This window comes from Chiloscyllium punctatum, chromosome 2 (assembly GCF_047496795.1).
Source record: "Chiloscyllium punctatum isolate Juve2018m chromosome 2, sChiPun1.3, whole genome shotgun sequence".
Lineage (NCBI taxonomy): Eukaryota > Metazoa > Chordata > Chondrichthyes > Orectolobiformes > Hemiscylliidae > Chiloscyllium > Chiloscyllium punctatum.
In genome coordinates, this window is record NC_092740.1 from 72934320 (window position 1) to 72955502 (window position 21183).

Here is a 21183-nt window from a genome sequence, read left to right on the forward strand (position 1 = left end):
CATTCCTCCACATGTGCAAGGGTTCCATTTCGAGAACTCCTGGAAATTATGAAATTTGTGAGCATGGAGACTATCAAAAATATAGGTTAAAAATTGTGGATACACGAGTTTGCCAGCAGATGCTGAATTTTGTTGCGACTTAGTTTTTGGTGCGGAAAGGCAAATTTCCTAGTTGTGATCTTGCGGATTCAAGAGATTTACTGTTTATTTTTCCAACTTTCACTTTCTCCTAATTTAATCCTACTCCTTCTCTCTTTATTTCACTTCCTGTGCCTGATTTGACTGTAATTTACGTTCATTCTATGCCAGTCATTTCTCTCCTTTAAAAAAAACCTTTAAATCTTATTTGTTCAGGAAATGCACCATCTATCAAGGTTCAATAGTCCATTGCCCACTAACAGCCTGGGTCAGTTTACATTTTCTCGCAAGCTACAAAATTACACTACAAAACATTTGAAGTTTACGAGTTCAGAGAGCAGTCTAATTTATGGTTAGGTGTGAGATACCCTACTCTAACAAGACCTTGCCATTTGGTCTTTAAATAAACATCATAATACAAGTGGCAAGTACATAAAATTAGTCATTTCATAGTGACAACAATTTCCCTAGTACTGATTACAGTTTAAGGAATGACTATCTTATAGAAAATCCAAAATAATGCAAATACAAAGTAGTTATTGATAGAGGATCTTTGATGAGGATATATTCTTGTTTCAAGTTTCTTTTGTTTCTATGTTTTGAATATGCAAAAACAGCGGATAGGGGTTCTTACCAGAAATAAATTTTTAAAAATTACTTTTTACATCATTGTCAGTCATGAAATGATGGTGCAAACATTGCTGCTAAAGATTTTGAAAGTATAATGTACACACTGTCATCTAGACACAAATCATTTCAGACATGTCTGTCAAGGAAGTGAGGTTTGTGAGTTAGGATAGATTTCAGTCGATATGTCAATGATGCTATGATAATGGTAAGTATGGACTATCAGATTTTATCTTCTGTCATTTGATTGTTATGATTTGGAGATGCCGGTGTTGGACTGGGGTGTACAAATTTACTATAACCTGGTATCATTTGATTGTTGTAACTGCGAACTTTTACATTTTTTACAAAGAAAGAAATAGCAATCTAATTTGCATATTGGAAGATAAATGGTTTGCCTGCCAATTATGCAACTTTAAAAGACATTGAAACCAGATTTAGGAATATGTAACAAACTATATTTTAACAGCTGCTTTTCAACATCAGAACAGAAAGAACGAAAAGGTATTTGTAAGCAAGTACTGGAAAACTTTCTCTCTCCCTACCTGTTTCTCTCATCACCTCAGAATACAATTGCCAGTGACACAACAAATTGGGAAAAAAGCCATTGACCCAGAACTCAATTATATTTACAGATTTCATCATTGCTTAGGATACAAGGCAATGGTTAAATAACTATGAGCTCAGATTTAAAAAACATCAAATCCTCAAGGACTCCCAAGTATTTTTCAAATGCATAACCTTTCATTTCTTCTCTGCATAATGCTGTCTCCATTTTACACTGATTATGTTCTTATATGTGTTTTGATGTCACATTTTCATTACTTTTCCTCAGTGTTAGAAGGCAATAAGATTCCTATTTCTTTCTCTGAAGCTAGTATTATAATTTGCTCCTTCATTTTGATATAGATAATTACATCTTCAATTGCCATGCAATTAAGCTGCACATTAAAAAGAAATTTTCAAATATCTTTGTTTCGAGTGACTAAGAGGTTATTAAAAAAAGTGGAGCTGAATCAGCCATCCTCGCCAGTTTGTAATAATGACTATTCACCAACTTCAACTCTCCAGCCAAAGGCAAGCTCCACTGATTGCGTCACAATGTCCATGAAAATTTCTACCATGGGAGGGACAAGAAGGTAAGTACTTAATCTGGTGTGCATTGTTATTGTGACGAATCAGATCCACACTAGTTATCCAGTCACTTTAGCCAGACAGCTCTCCGCTGTATGAAGTAAAAATTGTTGCAGTGACAGACATTTTTTCTATGTATGTCGTAGACTTGAGCTATGGACTGAGATGGTTGTGGTCCAATCTCTTTCCATGACATTGCTCTGCCACTCTTACTGCCTGCTATTCATGTCTGTTGAAACTATTCATCCGTTAAAATACAACCTTATGACAACTTGAAATGCATTTGTTTGGCTGTCAGGTTGTAGATTGAACCTGCCCTTTTGACTCAGAGGCAGAAACATCACCATTACTCCACAAGACCTCTTCCTCAATGACCAATTGAGGGTAGGCAAAGGCTTAGTGGTTATCACCAGACTATTAATGTAGAAGCCCAAGTAATGTTCCAGGTACCCAGGTTCAAAGCCCACAATGACAAATGGTGGAATTCGAATTCAATAATTTTTAAAAATGGATTTATACGTCTAATGATGAACATAATCCATTGCCAGGAAAACAAAATCTGGTTCAGTAATGTCCTTTAGGGAAGGAAACTTACCATCCTTACCTGGTCTAGCCTATACATGACTCTGGTCCACAGCACTTAGAGATGGACAATAAACGCTGATCTCGCCAGCAATGCCTCATCCCATTAATGAATTTTTTTTAAAAAGCCTGAAATAACTCTCTTCACTTTCTTTCAAAACAAAACAAATTGCTTTGTATTTCAGATACACCATAATGACTGTAAATCAATATAAACTATGGACAAGGAGAAGCTCCTCATAGGCAGACTAAATTCAAATGAAAATTCTTGTGACAATTGTGACAATAGGTTTAGGGTAAGAGGGGAAAGATATAAAAGAGACCTAAGGGGCAATGTATTTCATGCAGACGGTGTTACGTGTATGGAATGAGCTGCCAAGGGAGTGGTGGAGGCTGGTACAATTGCAACATTTAAAAGGCATCTGGATGGATATATGAATAGGAAGGGTTTGGAGGGATATGGGCGGGGTACTGGCAGGTGGGACTAGATTGGGTTGGGATATCTGGTTAGCATGGATGGATTGGACCAAAGGGTCTGTTTCCATGCTGAATATCTCTATGACTCTATGACTCTCTAATTGACAGCTGATGTTAAATACAATAGAATAAATCCTGTGATTGCAGTGTTGAACCTTTTAAACACGTAATAAATGTTAAATGTCAAAATAAAAAAAATGATTTGAGGTTATTCCACCTAAACCCGAAAGAGTAACTATATTTTTGATACAAAATTTGAAACAAAGTAAAACATTTTTATTGGTGCATTGGATTCAACTTAGGTTGCATTAATTAATTAACCTTGTTTAATGATTTAATGGGATTGTATCAACAAGTGATAGCCGTGACCAAAATTCTAGACTTACCATCGCCTAGCAGAGTCTAGCCTGTCGACACAACAATTTCCCAGTGTGCAGGTAAAGAAAGAATCCAGTGCTGTCTCTATGGAAATGATTTCATCCAGTGTAATGGGTCTAATAAAAAAAAGCCTGAACAAAATGGATTTTGAAAGTAGCTTTTCCACTTCAGCTGAACGCATTTAGTATTATCTATTTTATACATAGTTTTCCACCATGAACTGAAATAAAAGGTCACATGAAGTCAGAAAGTTTTGATATTAGCATACAAATAAATCAGTTCAAAAGACTGTCCTTGTTTATTATTTCAATATAGGCATTAAGCCACTTTTATTGAAAAAATAAGACAGATGCCTTAACTACTTATTCATTACCATTGCCAATCATGGTTTCTAGTCTTTAAAAACTCAATGTTGATTACCTGGATTAGTGATTCGATTGTATGCTAGAAATTTAGTGGGAACTTATACAATGGCTAAAGCATCGAGACAGCTGTTGTTTGTGTCAGTATCAATTTTAAGATAGCTCACGAGAAGCCTGTGATATAATTATCCCCTTAATGTGAAAGCTTTGCAAACATGACTAAGAGTATGGCATCATAATATGATTAAATCATATTATAAGAATGTGATTAGAAACCAGAGAGAGTACAGAAACAATTTATAATGTTGATCATGGAGCCGTGAGGTCATATTAATCGGAAAAGGATGAACAAGCTTTTCTCCATTTTGTGTTATATTCCAGTGGTAAGGTTTATAATTGTACGTTGAGTAGTGATGAGGAGAAGCATTAATTTTAAAAAATCATGAAGAAAATAATTAGCTATAAATGGTTAATTGGAGAGTGGTGCAAAGGAGCAGGATCTTACAAAATGGTCAGCTAGAATTGAAAAATGGACTTCAAGAATTAAAAGTGACATTGACACAGAGGAAGAAGCTCATTGGTGAGTGGCTAGTAAACAATTCTACCTTCTGTATACCAATGTGCAGTTTATAATAAACAGTCTGTAAAAAACATGTGACTTTAAGGCATGGCATTCATGTGGAATGTGCATCCTGTGACATGTGGGAGATTGTGACTTGTTCTTTGGCCTACATGATCACATGTGTAGGAAATGTCATTAATCGCAGAAACCTGAACTCTGGGTTTCAGAACTCCTGTGAAGGTGCATCTCCAATGCTGAGAATTACGTGGATGGCATGTTTAGGAATATGGTTTTACTACAGGTTAAAAAACTTCAGGTATTCGGGGAATGGGTAACTGCCAGCCAGATTGAGGAGCATCAGACAAATACCAGGAGAGTTTAAGCTAGCTCGGTAAGGGAATGGGAACCTGAGAGATGCAGATTGTAATACAATAAAGCTGGTAATGGTGGCAAAACAAAATAAGCAAAACTTAAAGGCGGCAGAAATAAAACAGTGGAACAAAATACAGAAAAATGTTAACAAGGCAGAAAGTAAAGGCACTCTATCTTAATGCATGTAACATTCACAACAAGATAAATGAATTCATGGCATAAATGGAAAAAAAAAGGTTTGATCCAACTTCCATTAAGGAGATTTGGTTACCTGGTGACCAAAGCTGGGAACTGAGTCTTCAAGGATATTCAACATTTAGGAAGAATAGACAAAAAGGAAAAGGCAGCACTGTTATCCAAGGATAACATCTGTACATTTGTGAGAGAAAACCTTGGAACAGGAAATTAAGCTATGGAAGCAGTTTGGGTTGAGCCTATAAACAACAAAGGACAGAAAATATTGGCAGTAGTTCTTTCAAGGCTACTAAAAAGTGGTGATAATTTAGGACATGGTATAAATGAAGAAATTAGAGGTGCAATTAACAAGGGTTAATTAAATAATCATAATGGATTTTATCCATGTATAAATCTAATTACCCCTAATGCATTTGGGGATGTATACCTGGATTGTAAAAAGATGGTTTTCTAAAACAGAGCGCTAAGGAAGCAACTAGTGAAAATGTTATCTTAGATCTTAGTATTGTACAATGAGAAACAGCAAATTAATCGTCACTGCAAGGCAGTCTTTAGGGAGAAGTGATTGATATGATGAAATTTTACATTAAGTTTGAAAATAATGTAGACTATTAAATCTATACACAGGGAACTACAAAGGTGAGAAGGGCAAAACAGCAATGCTGGATCGGGAAACTACAATATAATGTGTTATGATAGCCAGGAAATGGCCAGAATTTAAAGTATTAGGACACTGTTTTCATTAAAATGTAATCATTAAAGTATAAAACTCATCAGGAAAAGCATTCCAACTGTACCTAAAAAAAGCAGTTAAAAGTAGCATTAGATAAAAGAAAGAAGCTTATACCATTGTCAAAAACGTATTAAGTCTGAGGATTGTGAACATTTTAATCTTCAGCAAAGGAGGACAGAAAAACTGATACAGAAAGTAAACTAACAAGAAACAATAAAACAGGTTGTAAACACTTCTACATAGGTGAAAAAAGGAAAAGATTAGCAAAACAAATATGGCTAAATTACAGGCAGAGACAGGACAATTTATGATGGGAATAAGGAAACAGCAGAGAATCTAAACAAGTAACTTAAAATGTTTAAAAATGTGAATTTATCCACTTAAGTTGGATAAACAAAATGCAGGGCGAAATCTTTCTTTTTTTTTGCCTAAGTGCAAACCACATTGGGTTTGGTGGAGTGATTCTCGTGATGAGACCAAACATATTTTCTCATCACCTTTGACCAAACTCATCACTTTACCTCCTGTTTGAAGCCTCAAAATGAGAATGACACCCTCTCTTTGGCCCATTTTATAAAGCACTGTTTATGGATGAACTCACAGGAGTTCCATTGGGGCTGCATCAACTTTCAAAGCCATTCTTATCTGGTTCGGCTTACATTTGACTCCAGACCCACAACAATATGGTTGACTGTCAACTAGGCAGTTAGGGATGGACAATAAATAGTGGCTTGGCCAGCAATGTCTACATCCCAATGAATAAAAAAATTCCATTCCCTCCACCACCATACTCAGCAGCAGCAGTGTGGACTAGTTATAAGGTGGACTGAAGAAATTCTCCAAAAATGCTCTTGACATCACAATGAACATCTCATTTGATTCAACCACACATCTTGGCATAGCCCATGCCGTTCAGAGCCTGGTAAGATTCTGCCCACAAAGTATTTTTCAAACAATGTGAGATCGTTAAGTGTTGATGTCCCAAAGTGTCCTGAATGTACTTGTCAATGAGTCATTGAAATATTTTATCTGCAGTAACTAACTAGGAAACCTTAATTAAGATTTGGTGACCTTAATTCTAAGATGAATTGGGTTGCTGGATAAAGCTGTATTGCTGCAAATAGTATCTTGGGTTGGTTGTACCCTTACAGCATTGTGTTCAATCATCGCCTCCTAACCTGAGAAAGGATATGTTTGCCATTGAGGAACTGTAGCTAATGTTACCCACACTAATTGCAAGATGGCAGAATGTGTTAATGTAATCCCCAGAGCTGAAATAATTAGGAATTTGCATCAGTTGACCATAAAAAAACTCTGCAGGGCTCAATAGACTGGGTAAACAAGGATGCTTACTTGGTTGGTTCTGTGGGTGGAGGGAGGTTGGGGTGGGGGAAATCTTGAACAAGTTTCAGGATAAGAAGTAGTCGAGTAGACTGAGGTGAGATTCAATATATTTATTGGATGTGTGATGAATCATTATAAATCTCCAACCCAAAGGACTGTGGGGGCTCAATGATTGAATATAATCAAGGCAGAGTTAGTTAGATGTCAGCATTTTATAGGTATCAAGGGATATGAGGATAGCGTGGGGAAAACCTTACTATGGTAATAGATCAGTCACGATCCATTTGAATGGTGGGCCAGGCTCCAGGAACTGAAAAGTCTAATCTTGTTGATATTTCATTTTTTTTAAAGATTAATGTATGATAGAATTCATTTCAAGGCGTTTACCTTGACGAAAGATGTCAGGCAGACATGATAACATCTGTGATGTTCTTAGACTGCATCTAACTTTCAATATAGCATGCATATGTGACAGCTCCAGCCAAAGACTCATTATTTCTCCATCCAAATACTCAAGGTCATGGAGCATGCAGTGGTAGCCAGAACCGTAACTCTGCCGCTAGCTCTGAGGATACAATGCTGTATGACTATTATATTCTATGCAACTTGATTGCACTTCATCAGAAATTGACAGAAGCAAAGGACAACAATACTCACAGATTCAATGTAAACTAACAGTTTTAAATGTGGTCAACAGAAATTTTGGAAACAAACAAAAATATGAATTCCCGAGATGCCGAGCTCCCAGCCACCTTACATTACACTCCACTAAGGTAGTGCTCCTTCACTGGAGTAATCTCTGCATCATGTCTATCATGTGATTATGGTACTATCAGTGAGATAGTCTGCTGTGTTCAGGAGCCAACCCTGTACCCAAAAGTGAATTGGGGTCAAGGGCTATCTGCCTCATTGTACTATTGCATCAATTTCTTTCTCTTCTTCTACAACACTCAGACCTTCATCAGTATCACCATGGTTTCTCCTATTCTTCTTTTCATGAGGATACATTTGATTCCTCCATCTCTCTCTCTGAAAACACACCTCTCCTTTCATAAACAAGGTGCAGCAAACCCCAGTGATCCTGGGCACTCGTTGTGGTGAAAACTGAAGTGCTCAACCAGAGCAGCCCTAGTATTGGAAGCCTCATGTTCAGCAGGCATATTGTCTGCTCCATTGTTGCCCTTGTTGTGGTAATGCCACATTATACCTCTCCTCTGTGACATGTAGCCATCTCCTCTGTGACATGTAGCCAATTCCTAACAAGAGTCTCCCCTGTCTCCAATGAGCAAACCTCCATTTATCAAGCTGGCTCAGACATGTGAGTGAAATCTCCTTGGGTAGGGAGCAGAAATCTGATATTAGACCATAAAACCTAGGAGCAGAATTTGGCCATTCGGCCCATCAATACTGCTCCTCTATTTGATCATGATTGACATTTTTTCTAACCCCATTCTCTAGCCTTCTCCCTGTAACCTTTGATCCCCTTACTAATCAAGAACCTATCTGCCTGTCTTAAACAGATTCACCAACCTCTGGCTGAAGAAGTTCCTCCTCATCTGGTTCTTTTGATCACACACCAGTTGTTCATTCGCAGAATGGAAACCCTTCCAGCTAATGACTGCAGCTAACTGTTGCCAGTGTGCTCTAAGGGCCTCATATGTGCAATCAATAAAACTCCATCCACCAGTGGGAATTCTGTGATTTCAACAAAACTCAATGTTCTGGCTGACTGGTGGGATTCACATAGAGTCTCTCAAAATTATAGTATCTTCTGAAAAGAGCATCTGTCACATTTCGGATATACTTGTGGGTAGCCTACTAGGAAATTTCACACAGATGCCCAGTTGAACCCTGGAAGGAGCTTTTGGCAAAGACATTTGGAGCACTTTTAATGCCATCTGCATGGGATTGCCTCCTAGTCTTTGTGGATGCAAGCCTTAAATGAATAACTGAATGAGACAGCCCATAGTGCCCCTGTCATTCCCTCTCAGCTGCTCTAGTTGTAGAATTTGCAATATTTCTGATTTCATGTCAATGTCTCTCATTGCACTGGCTCCTGACATCCTGCACATCTGGAGTCTCTGTGTCAGGACAGAAAAGGAGAGCTACCTCAGGTGGATCTGGTCATTGCTGCTCCTATCCAAGACCATTCTGCACTAGTTCCTCCACATCTGGACCACCACCTGACTAAAGACAAGGTTGTTTTGTGCATTTGTGACACAGACTTGAGGAGATATGGTAGTAAAATCAGGGATCCTTCTGGTCAGCTTATTCTTTGAAGTTTCCCCTCTGTCCGTAAATCTCTAACCGAATGCTAAGCCGATTAAAGTCAGTGAAATCCCACCATGACAACTGATAGACTAACTCTGGCCTCACCCCGACCCACCATTGTGAAGGTCAACCTGGAGGTCTATAGATTTGTGAGGTGATGAAAGCAACGTCCTCTGGCACTAGTGAGCTTCCCTCTGTCACCCTCGGAACAGAGTTGAAAGAGTCTTGCCTTGTTTACATCGATGTACCATTGACTCCCTTGTTAGCCACGAGAATCTACCTGGGAAATTGGAGTTTTTAAGTCTGACAACATTGCTGCCTCTACATGTGCATTCCTTGGAGATACTAGCTCCTTCCCTTCATCCCTGCCATACGTAAAACAAGATGCTTTTCAGCACTCAATGTACTGAGTTTGTAGATGGGATCTTGTTGGAACGTAACCTCTGAGCCATGGGCTAATGTTGGTTTCTTGAGCAACAGACCATCAAAAGGAGAACTAATTGATCTTGCATCTCCATCCAGTTGACTCATGATTTATTCAATATCCCTTCACTTGGACAAAATGGGAAACATTAACTCCTTTGACCCATTTTGATTTCTGGCCAGATTCTTTGAACTGTGCAACAAATTTCCAAGATTAGCAATGGTGTGTGTAATTTTCATGGAAGCCTCAAGCACTTTCTGCACTCTCATTGTTACCCACAAATTACCTCCATCATCCTTCTCTCATCCCAAGTTATTATTCCTCTCCTTCTATCACCCTGCAATTGGACCTAACTAGAAATTAATGGAATCATAGATTTTCTAATTCATGAAAATTACTGCTCGGTGTTATGCTGCAGGGAAGACAACTAGTGCACTGTCAATCTTGTTGTGAAGAGTAAAATAATCACTGCTGCAAATTACCAAGTGCTCTTCAGTTAACTGTTGTGACCAATGGAGTAGGTGACATACTGCTCAGTCATAATGAAAAGAGAGTGGATAGCCAGCTTAATGCAAGACTATGAGATGCAACTATTGTTCATTGTTGTAGACTGACCAGTGGTGGTACCAATAACACCAAGGGGCAGATGCTGGAAAATTGATATTGATACTGAACTAGTAGTGGAGATTAAAGTCAGTGAAATCTCATCATTACAACTGGTGGAATGTTTAATTCGATTAAAAACCATCAAACATATAAAGCTATTCTCAATAATAGTGACTAGGAATCTGATTGTTGTAAAAACCCATCTGGTTCACTCATGTCCTCTGGGGAAACAAATCTGCCATCTTAATCCGGTCTGGCCTACATGTGACTCCAGGTCTACTGTTTTGTGATTGCCTCGTAACTGCCTTCTGCAATAGTTTAGCAAGCCTCTCAGCTCAAGTGTAATTAGGGATGGGCACCAAATGCTGGCCTTGCCACTGCCACCCACATGCCATGAAAGAATACAAAAAAGAGGATGTGGTGAGTTTGGCACCCCTTAGCATGCATACGCTCAGAGAAGTGGTCAGTCGGTTTAGTTGCAGGAGGTTGCAGAGCTTTTAAAAGTTTCAAGTGATGAAGTGCACTCTCCTGATGCACTGATCCTTGATAACTCCATGGAAATGATTGGACACTCGGTTGGATGGCATGGCCTCTGATGAACAGGCCCCACTCAGCTTCTGTCATTTAATTAGGCAAGCTGCTGAATATTGTTGGTTTATGGGGCAACTGCTGCTTTTTGTCATCCTCCATTTGTTCCCATATCCAAGTGAAACTGATATAACATGTTACAAGCAATAAAGCTTATTATAGAGAATAAGGCATAACAAAGACTAATTCGCTAACCTACGGGTGAGTGTGCCTTTAAATACTGTTCAGTAAATCACAGAAATCAACTCTACCAGATTTATTGGTGCTTTGGGTGCTTGTAGAACCTTTTTGATTTGTAGTTCAAGAGATATCAGAGTTTTAATTGGGGCAGAGTGTACCACAGTCAGCATCACAGTGAAGGTGACGAGTTCTGGAGGAGATAGGACCTGTCCACACTGTACAGGTTGCATCTGGACAGGACTGGCACTGATATATCCGAGAAGGTGTATTTGCTCGTGCGAGGAGGGCTTAATCTAAAGTGGCAGGGGGTTGAGAACTTATACAGGGAGACAGAAGATAGAGAAACAAAGAAGAAACCAAAAGCCAGCATGGAAAAGTGACAGGCAGAGAATTCAAAGGTAAGAATCAAACAGGTCAACATTACAAAATATTGAGAACAGGACTATGAATGTTAAAAGCCTTAAAAAATGTGTCTTCATGCATAGAGCATTCACAATAAAGTGGATGGATTAGTCATGCAAACAGACATTTTGCTGATCACAAAACAAATGTTCAGCCAATCTAGGAGAGTTTAGGGTGGCATGGTGGCTCAGTGGTTAGCACTGCTACCTCACAGCACCAGGGTCCCTGGTTCCATTCCAGCCTTGGATGACTGTCTGTGTGGCACATTCTCCTCATGTTGGCCTGGGTTTCCTCCCACAATCCAAAGATGTGCAGCTCGGGTGAATTGGCCATGCTAAATTGTCCATAGTATTAGGTGCATTAGTCAGAGGGAAATGGGTCTGGGTTGGAGGGTCAGTGTGGACTGGTTGGGCCAAAGGACCTGTTTATATCACTATAGGTAATCTAATCTAAAATGGCTATCGACAGGTGGCATTTAAAAATAGTGGCACTATTTTAACCATTCAGCTGCCACTTTTGTGTGAGGTGGGTAAGGTTAATTGGAGCCTTGAAGGTGACACTCAGTATCAAACATTTTAGAATTTAATAACTGTCTGTTCAGTTTTGTGGTTCTCTGATTGCAATGTCATGATCAAACTGTCCAAGGTTAGGAATATAAATCTATAATCAGCCTTCTGTTCAGTTGGCCCAAATCAACCAGGCAATTCAGCTCTTTATGTCCTTCTTTAATGTGCAGCAGTCACACCCCATAAGCCATGAACATGGCAAAATCTTTTGGAGTCAAATGAAGAACGAAGGATTTTGCATGCATAAACATATTTTAATGGGTGCATTAGTACAATGAGTAATCTCATTGGTGTCTTTAATCAGAATAAACTTCTTTCTTGCTATATGAGCCGTGGATTTACCAGCAAATGATTTCAGAGGCTTTTTCCTGTGTAGTAATAGGAGTTTACCAGGGATCAGCTTCCTAGTTTTTAGAGGTTGGAGCAAGGAGACTCTGAGGCACCTTTCTCCCACTTCTCTCACACTTGCTGACTGGTGATAACATTGAACTGATTGATAAATATAAGAGAAAATATAATAGCAAACCTCTAAAATATATGCAGCTGACTACTATTACTGGTTATTTTTATGGTGATACGTGAATTGAGAATGTATAGTCGAGACAGACTAAAAGACTGGGCACAGTTCTCTAGAGTGGGCTAAAGAGTGATGGAGTGAAATTCTTTAAAATGATGAAGAAATTGATGGTGAGTACAAAGAGAGTATGTTTCCACTTGTGGAGATACTCAAACTTCTGGGGCATAGATAGAAAACAATAATTGATTAATCTACCAGTGAGTTCAATATTAGCTTCTTTACCCAGAGATTGGTAGGGAGGGATTATTTTATGGACATAGGTTGAACAGGTTGGGAGTCTATTCAGTGAAGGTTAGAATAATGAGAAGTAATCTCACTGAAATATACAGGATTCTTAAAGGGATCGACAGAGGAAGTGCTGAGAGGACATTTCCTCTCATGAGAGTGTCTAGAAGCAGAGGACACAGTCACAGAGTAAAGGGTTGCCAAATTAAGACTGAGATGAGAAGGAATTTCTTCTCTCAGAAGGTTGTGAGTCTTTGGAGCTTCTTACCACAGAGAGCTGTGACGGTGGAGTTCTTCTGTATATTTAAGGCTGAGATATATAGATTTGTGATCGGTAGGCGAATCAAGGGTTACAGGGAAAGGGCAGGAAAATGGAGGGAAGGAATGTCAGATCAGCCGTGATCTTATTGAATGATGAAGCAGGCTTAAAGGGATGAATGGCTATTTCTGTTTCTTTTTCTTAAAGTCTTTCCCTCCAATATCAATCCTGGCTTTTGGAAACAGTTCATTGGCGATTTGGGGCAGTCAGAGTCAGGATGGTCCCTGCATTATGGGTGAAAATATCAAGCAGCACACAACCCATCTTCGTGCTCTTTTATATGTTGCTCTCATCCTGGAATGAGACAGGCAGCTATTTGGAGAGATAAAAGTGGGTGATACAGCTATAACATTTTGCGCAGGTTAGGATGAGGGCCTCACCGAGTGATTAGGCAAAGCAAAGGCATTCAGGGTGAGTGGTTTTCAGGTTGGTAACAGTGAGTGAGGGAAGATGTCGCAGACATTACTGAGAGTGGTACAAGATGTGTCTGAGTAGTAGATGGGTACAGTGGCAGTGTGGATGTGAGGTACTGGAAAGAAGATGGTGCCACTTCTGCTGGTGGATTTGAGAATGTCATTGATCCTCATGGCCATTCTGCATTCCTCCAGATGGCCGAGACTGCACTGAACCAGATGGCAATCTCAGGCCTAACTGGCATGGTCTGGTGTCAGTGCCTCCATGGCCTTCACCTGGGGAACAGTAAGCCCTACCTGGGTACCACCTTGTCCAGCAAGACACTGGTTTCCCTGTCTGCTATGTCTGACAAATGTCTGACAAGGCTGCTCCGTGTACACACTTCGAAAGATGGTGTAGGCATAAGGGAGCTGGTGAATTCCAGATATCTGCTGAGTGCTAAATTAATCCGGAAATGGAGTGTGGTAAAAAGAGATAATGGACATGAAAGACACTGCAGGGGTATTGCAAGTAATTAATCCAGTTGGTTTGATAAAATAAAGCAAACCAACCCCTCAAAAAAGCTTGATGAACTCAGACTGGGGTAAAGAAGTATAAGATTCAGCCCATAATCTGGATTCTGTGATATTACCGTACATTATACACACGATAATGGACTGAATGAACATACTACATTAGCTCCATTACACAGAGAATGGCTAATGATGAGGCAAGTACCTTTAGTATGGAATAAAACACATCACAATGTCATATAACTGTCTTAAAAGTTACAGACCTATGTGGTCTGAAATCTGTACCATATTATAGCTGAAACTTCATCAGCTTTAACACCTGTATAAGAAATTGATTGATTTGTGGTCTGGTTTATGTCTATTAATGTATTATGGTGCTTTAGAAATAGTCTTACAAAATTGAATTCAATAAAAAATGAATATGTGGTCCTGTTCTCAGTTAAAATGAGGCCATGTAATAATTCATTCAAGAATGAGAGGTCAGAGATTGAAAATGATATGCAAATGAAGCAAGGGTAATCTGAGGAAAAAGAAATGTTCTTGCACAGCAAGTTGTTAGGGTATGCAATGCACTGTTTGGAAATGTAGTGGAGGCAGGTTCAATTTAGGCATTCAACACAGCATTGGATAGTCGTTTGGATAATAATTTTCTGCAGGGATATGGGAAAGGGCAAGATATGGCACTAGATAATAGAGGCAGACTAGATAATGGATTCTGGATTAGTGGTCCTGGAAGAGCACTGCAGTTCAGGCAGCATCCAAGGAGCTTCGAAATCGACGTATCTGGCAAAAGCCCTTCATCAGGAATAAAGGCAGTGAGCCTGAAGCGTGGAGAGATAAGCTAGAGGAGGGTGGGGGTGTGGAGAAAGTAGCGTAGAGTACAATGGGTGAGTGGGGGAGGGGATGAAGGTGATAATGGAGCCAGTGCAGCCACAATGAGCCAAATGGCCTCCTTCTGCATTATAACAATTCTGCAATTCATCAATTATAAATGATTGATATTCTAATGAATAGACCTCATCTCCACAAACACTGAAGTTTATGTTCTATAAAATCTGCAGTTTGACCTAAGGCTGACACTTAACAGAATAGTTCATTGTAAATCCTCAGGGATAGGATTTACATGCATTTGGAAAGGAAAGGACTGATTAGGGATAGTCAATATGGCTTTGTGTGTGAGAATCATGTCTCATGAACTTGACTGAGTTTTTTGAAGAAGTAACAAAGAGGATTGATGGGGGAAGAGCAGTAGACATAATCTATATGGACTTCAGTAAGGCTTTCAATGAAGTTTATCATGGGAGACTGGTTAGCAAGATTAGATCTCATAGAATACAGGGAGAAGTAGGCATTTGGATCCAGAACTGGCTTGAAGGTAGAAGACAAAGAGTGGTGGTGGATGGTTGCTTTTCAAACTGGAGACCTGTGACCATTGTGTGCCACAAGGATCGGTGCTGGGTCCACTGCTTTTTGTCATTTATATAAATTATTTGAATGTGAACGTAGGAGGTATAGTTAGTAAGTTTGCAGATGACACCAAAATTGGAGGTGTAGTGGACAGCAAAGAAGGGTACCTCAGATTACAATGGGATCTTGATCAGAAGGGTCAATGGGCTGAGGAGTGGCAGATGGAGTTTAATTCAGATAAATGTGAGGTACTGCATTTTGGAAAAGCAAATCAGGGCATGACCTATACAGTTAGTGGTAAGGTCCTAGGGAGTGTTGCAGAACAAAGAGACCTTGGAGTGTCAGTTCATAGTTCTTTGAAAGTGGAGTCGCAGGTAGATAGGATAGTGAAGAAGGTGTTTGGTATGCTTTCCTTTATTGGTCAGAGTATTGAGTTGGGAGGTCATGTTGCAGCTGTACAGGACATTGATTACATCACTTTTGGAATATTGTGTGAAATTCTGGTCTCCCTCCTATCAAAAGAATGTTGTGAAACTTGAAAGGGTTCAGAAAAGATTTATAAGGATGTTGCCAGGGTTGGAGGTCTTGCTATAGAGAGAGGCTGAATAGGCTGGGGCTGTTTTGTCTGGAGTGTTGGAGGCTGAGGGGTGACCTTATAGAGGTTTATAAAATTATGAGGTGCATGGACAGGATAAATAGACAAAGGTCTTTTCCCTGGGTTGGGGAAGTCCAGAACTAAAGGGCATAGGTTTAGGATGAGAGGGGAAAGATATAAAAGAGAGCTAAGGGGCAACTTTTTCACGCAGAGGGTGGTATGTGTATGGAATGAGCTGCCAGAGGAAGTGATGGAGGCTGGTACAATTACAACATTTAAAAGGCATCTGGATGGGTATATGAATAGGAAAGGTTTAGAGGGATATGGGCCAAGTGCTCGCAAATGGGACGAGATTAGGTTGGGATATCTGGTCGGCATAGACGAGTTGGACCGAAGGGTCTGCTTTTGTGTTGTTAATCTCTATGACGCTATGACTCTAGTTTTAAATTACATGCTGGAATTTACGTTGAAAATATAGAAAGTGCTGATCTCCTTAAAGCTTGCTTAGACTCAAGTATCTAAACTCTCCGAGGATGAAGATTGTTTCTCTATCAACTCAGTTGCCATTAAATATGGGGTTACAAAAGAAACATTAAATATTAGTTTCTTCTGTCAGCTGGCACTGGTTTTTACAACTGATTGAATTTTCTGGGGGAGTTAAATCTTGTTTGAAATAGACGAGATCCTCTTGACTAGATAAGGTCAAGTGACACCAAAACCGTTTTCTGATAGATTGCACCAATTAGCACAGCACTGACTGTTGAAGTTGCTGTTTCAAGTCACTACAGCTTCACAGTCACTTCTCTGCCTTAATCATCTTCCAGAGTGTCACTAGGGATATCAGTTTCCTCAGTCAGTCTGCAGTAGATTCTCTGTGCTTAAGAGTTGACTAATGCCTTATCAGTTAACAAAAACATAATGTTCTTTATATTTACCCATAAGCAACAATATAGGACCAATAGGATGTGCCCAATCCAGGGAGTGGGCCAAAAAGGAGGTTGCATTGGCTACTTTCCAGTGGATTTAGTCAAAGACTCATAGAGATGTCCAGCACGGAAACAGACCCTTCAGTCCGACTCATCCATGCCAATCAGATATCCTAAATTAATCTAATCCCGTTTGCCAGAATTTGGTCCATATCCCTCTCGACCCTTCTTATTCATATACCCATCCAGATGCCTCTTAAATGTTGCAATTGTACCAACCTCCACTACTTCCTCTGGCAACTCATTCCATACACACACCACACTTTACCTGAAAAAGTTACCCCTTAGGTCCCTTTCAAATCTTTCTCCTCTCATCTTATGCCTGTGTCCTCTAGCTTTGGACTCCCCCATCCCAGAGAAAAGACCCTGGCTATTCAACCTATCCATGACCCTCATGATTTTATAAACCTCTATAAGGCCACCCCTCAGCCTCCAGTGCTCCAGGGAAAACAGCCCCAGCCTATCCAGCCTCTCCCAATAATCAAACCCTCCAACCCTGGCAACATTCTCGTAAATCTTTTCTGAATCCTTTCAAGTTTCACAACATTCTTCTGAGTTCCAGAATTGGACACAGTGTTCCAAAAGTGGCCTAACCAATATCCTGTACAGCCACAACTTGACTTCCCAACTCCTATACTTAATGCACTGACCTATAAAGGCAAAGTTACTAAACACATTCTTCACTATCCGATCTGCCTGTGACTCCACTTTTGAGGAACGATGAACCTGTACTCCAAGATCTCTTTGTTCTGCAACACTCCCTAGGATCTTACCATTAAGTGTATAAATCCTGCCCTGATTTGCTTTTCCAAAATGCAGTACCTCACATTTATCTAAATTAAACTCCATCTGCCACTCCTCAGCCCTTTGGCCCAGCTGATCAAGATCCTGTTGTACTCATGAGGTAACTTTCTTCGCTGTCCACTACATCTCCAATTTGGTGTCATCTGCAAACATACTAACCATACCTCCTATGTTCACATCCAAATATTTTATATAAATGATGAAAAGCAGTGGACCCAGCACCAATCCTTGTGGCAGACCACTGATCATAGGCCTCCAGTCTGAAAAGCAACCGTCCTCCACTACACTCTGTCTCTTACCTTCTCTGACATCAAGAACTAAACCTTTTCTCTCCAAAAATATCTGAATCTTACAGGCATGTTGATTTTCTTTGAATACATGTGCCAGCAAAGTAAGTATGAAATCTTTTTGATTTAAATTCTGGAAATTTCGGAGTACCCATTTTCACATCTCAGCTGTTGAAAAACCCAGAAGAGTTCCCCTCCCTCACTTTGTTGTGATCCACAATGAGCTGAATCGCATTTAGATGGAAGGAATTCCCACCCACCCCCAATCCCAATGCGAGGAGAATTCATGGACAAGATTCACTGTTTAAAGCTTTTATTATAACAAACTAACTTTAAAGCAACACAAAGATTAAGTAACGGGTGAAGGATATTTCAAACTGTGGTAAATTTTACATTATGCACTTGATACAGGAAAGGTGCCCCTCATGTACTTCCATACAATCCTGTACAAATCTGGCACTGTGTGCAAATTCACAGACTTTCTAATTCAGTCTCTAATGTGCATGTGTATAAACAGCTTCCACTACTTTTTAATTCATGGCATCAAGTGCAGCAAATCTGAGCTTCTCCCAAACTTGACGGCACTCTCAAAAACCCCTTTCTGGGGGGGGGGGATCCAAAGTGGCGGCTATCTGAAAGGTCTGCCTTGCTGAACTCTGCACCACAACTCAGGTGAAGTGGTGCTTTTACCTTCCCTATCTAAGCTATTTAGGAAAAGTGTGATAATTAAATGTTGGTGGAATCATTAAAACCTTTTTTTAAGCAAGAGAAGATGATTAAAAGGACAAAGTGAGGACTGCAGATGCTGGAGATCAGAGCTGAAAATGTGTTGCTGGAAAAGTGCAGCAGGTCAGGCAGCATCCAAGGAACAGGAGAATCAACGTTTCGGGCATAAGCCCTTCTTCAAGAATGAGGAAAGTGTGTCCAGCAGGCTAAGATAAAAGGTAGGGAGGAGGGACTTGGGGGAGGGGCATTGGAAATGCGATGGGTACTGCCGTACCAACCAGTACCCTTCCACTGACACCCTCCTTCGACTGACCCCGTCTTAGCCTGCTTGGCACACTTCCCTCATTCCTGAAGAAGGGCTCATGCACGAAACATCAATTCTCCTGTTCCTTGGATGCTGCCTGACCTGCTGCGCTTTTCCAGCAACACATTTTCAGCCAAGATGATTAAAAGTAAAGGTTCAGCTAAGTCTCAACACACAGGACATTCCCCAGCAGCATTGGACACGCCTGCGACTGCGACTCTGACTCCGACCTCAGCTTCAGCCTCCCCTGCAATTCCACTGGAATCACTTACCCAACAGACCTCGGTTGCAGAGTTTGTCAAGCTCCAGGTGATGATCGAGGCATCAATCGAGGAGAGTCACAACAGGCTGGAACTGATCTCAGCCATGCTGCACAAACATGAGCGTGAGCTAGAAGGCCTGGAAAGTGAATGGTAGAGGTTGAATGGCGGACCACAGCATTGGAGACCGTGATCGAGTCCTCGATGGAGGGGATCAGGCTGTCGAGAAGCAGGTCTGGGCTTTAACAGAGCAGATCAATGATCTTGAAACAGAAGTCAGAGGAGGAATATCGGGGTCTTTGGGCTGCCGGACGGAGTGTAATGCGAGCAGCCAGTAAGTGTTTTTGAAGACTGGCTGCTGTGCCTTCTTGGTTGAGACACTGAGGCGGGCTGGGTGAAAGTCGACAGAGCTCACCAGATTGCGGTGCACAGGCCCGGTTCAGAGCAGCGCCCCCCACCTGGTCCTAGTGTGATTCCAATGTTACAGGGACAAGCAGAGAGTAATGGAAGCTTCCAGAATGCAGGGGAAGGATCCACAGGCCTTGATTTAAAAAGGATCCAAGATAATGTTCTTCCAGAAATTTTCGATAGCCATGATGTGTAAAAGAAAGTCTTTTGATGAGGTGAAGAGAAGACTGAGTATTCGGCCCTCTGTAAGGTATCCAGCAGTGCTTTGTTTTACTTATGATGGGTCTGTACGCTCATTTGATTATTTGGAAAAAGTGAAATACTTTCTGGACACTTTATAATAGACTGAATGGTCTAAAGGATATAAACAATAATGTTTTCTCTTTCTCTTTTGTACTTCTCTCCTGTTCTTAAAGGAAGTGTTGTTGGATTTTTGTATGTTAAATGGGGTTAATGTATAGTTGGAGATGGGTAGAATGCTCACTTTTAATTTCATTGTTCATATTATCTTTTTTTGTTTCTTTCTTTTGCTTGAGTTAGGGGTGTGGCTCAAGCTGGAAAGAGTTATGGAGGTGTATGGGAGATGTGTAAGCCCCCCTATGGCCAGGGGATAGAGTCCCTCATTAAGTGCCTTCTGTCTTTTGTATTTGTTTCATTTGTTGGTTTTTTGCAGATGTAGGTTTTGAAAGTTCTGTTAATTTGTTTGGTGTGGTAGTTTTAGTGTGCCATGAGTCTATCTTCATTTATACTCAGCAATTTGTGAGTCGGGTTCTTCCTCTCAGGAGTTCAAAGGTTGTTGTAGAGAGTCATGGCTAAGTGTGGTCTCAAATGGTGTAACTGGAACATTAAAGGGAGTTACTCACAGGTCAAGAGGAGAGAGCTGATATTGCCCTGTTGCAGGGAACTCACCTTGATGATAAGGAACATCTGAAATTACAGCAGGGTGGGTTTGATCGGGTTTTTTTTTATCCTTCAATATTAAGAGTAGGGGTCTGGCCATACTTGTTTGGAAGAATCTCCCATTTAAGTGACTGGATCATATTAAAGATGAGTATCGGTGGTTCATAATTCATAAAGCCTCACAATATGGTGAAGAGTGTGGCATTTTGAATGTTTATTGTCCCCCGGTGCACCCCCTTAAATTTCTGATGGATGCATTTTCCAAATTGATTGCCCTTGCATCACAGCATATTATTATGAGGGAGATTTTAACTGCCTTATGGATCCCACGGTGGATAGAATGCCCAAAGGCCCCACAGAACTTTCTCTGCAATGTAAGCCACTATTTGATATATGACAATAGACAATAGGTGCAGGAGTAGGCCATTCTGCCCTTGAGCCTGCACCACCATTCAATGTGATCATGGGTGATCATCCTTAATCAGTATCCTGTTCCTGCCTTATCTCCATAACCCTTG

At 40.3% G+C, this 21183-nt stretch overlaps 1 long non-coding RNA gene across 1 annotated transcript in view; it reads left to right on the forward strand.

Moving 5' to 3' along the window:
- The first annotated feature begins 4004 nt into the window (after positions 1–4004).
- The window catches only part of LOC140485639 (uncharacterized), a 160749-nt gene continuing 143570 nt past the window's right edge, over positions 4005–21183 (forward strand). The window contains exon 1 of the long non-coding RNA XR_011962397.1: positions 4005–4278. This is a non-coding gene — a long non-coding RNA (uncharacterized lncRNA). The remainder of the gene's footprint in view (positions 4279–21183) is intronic.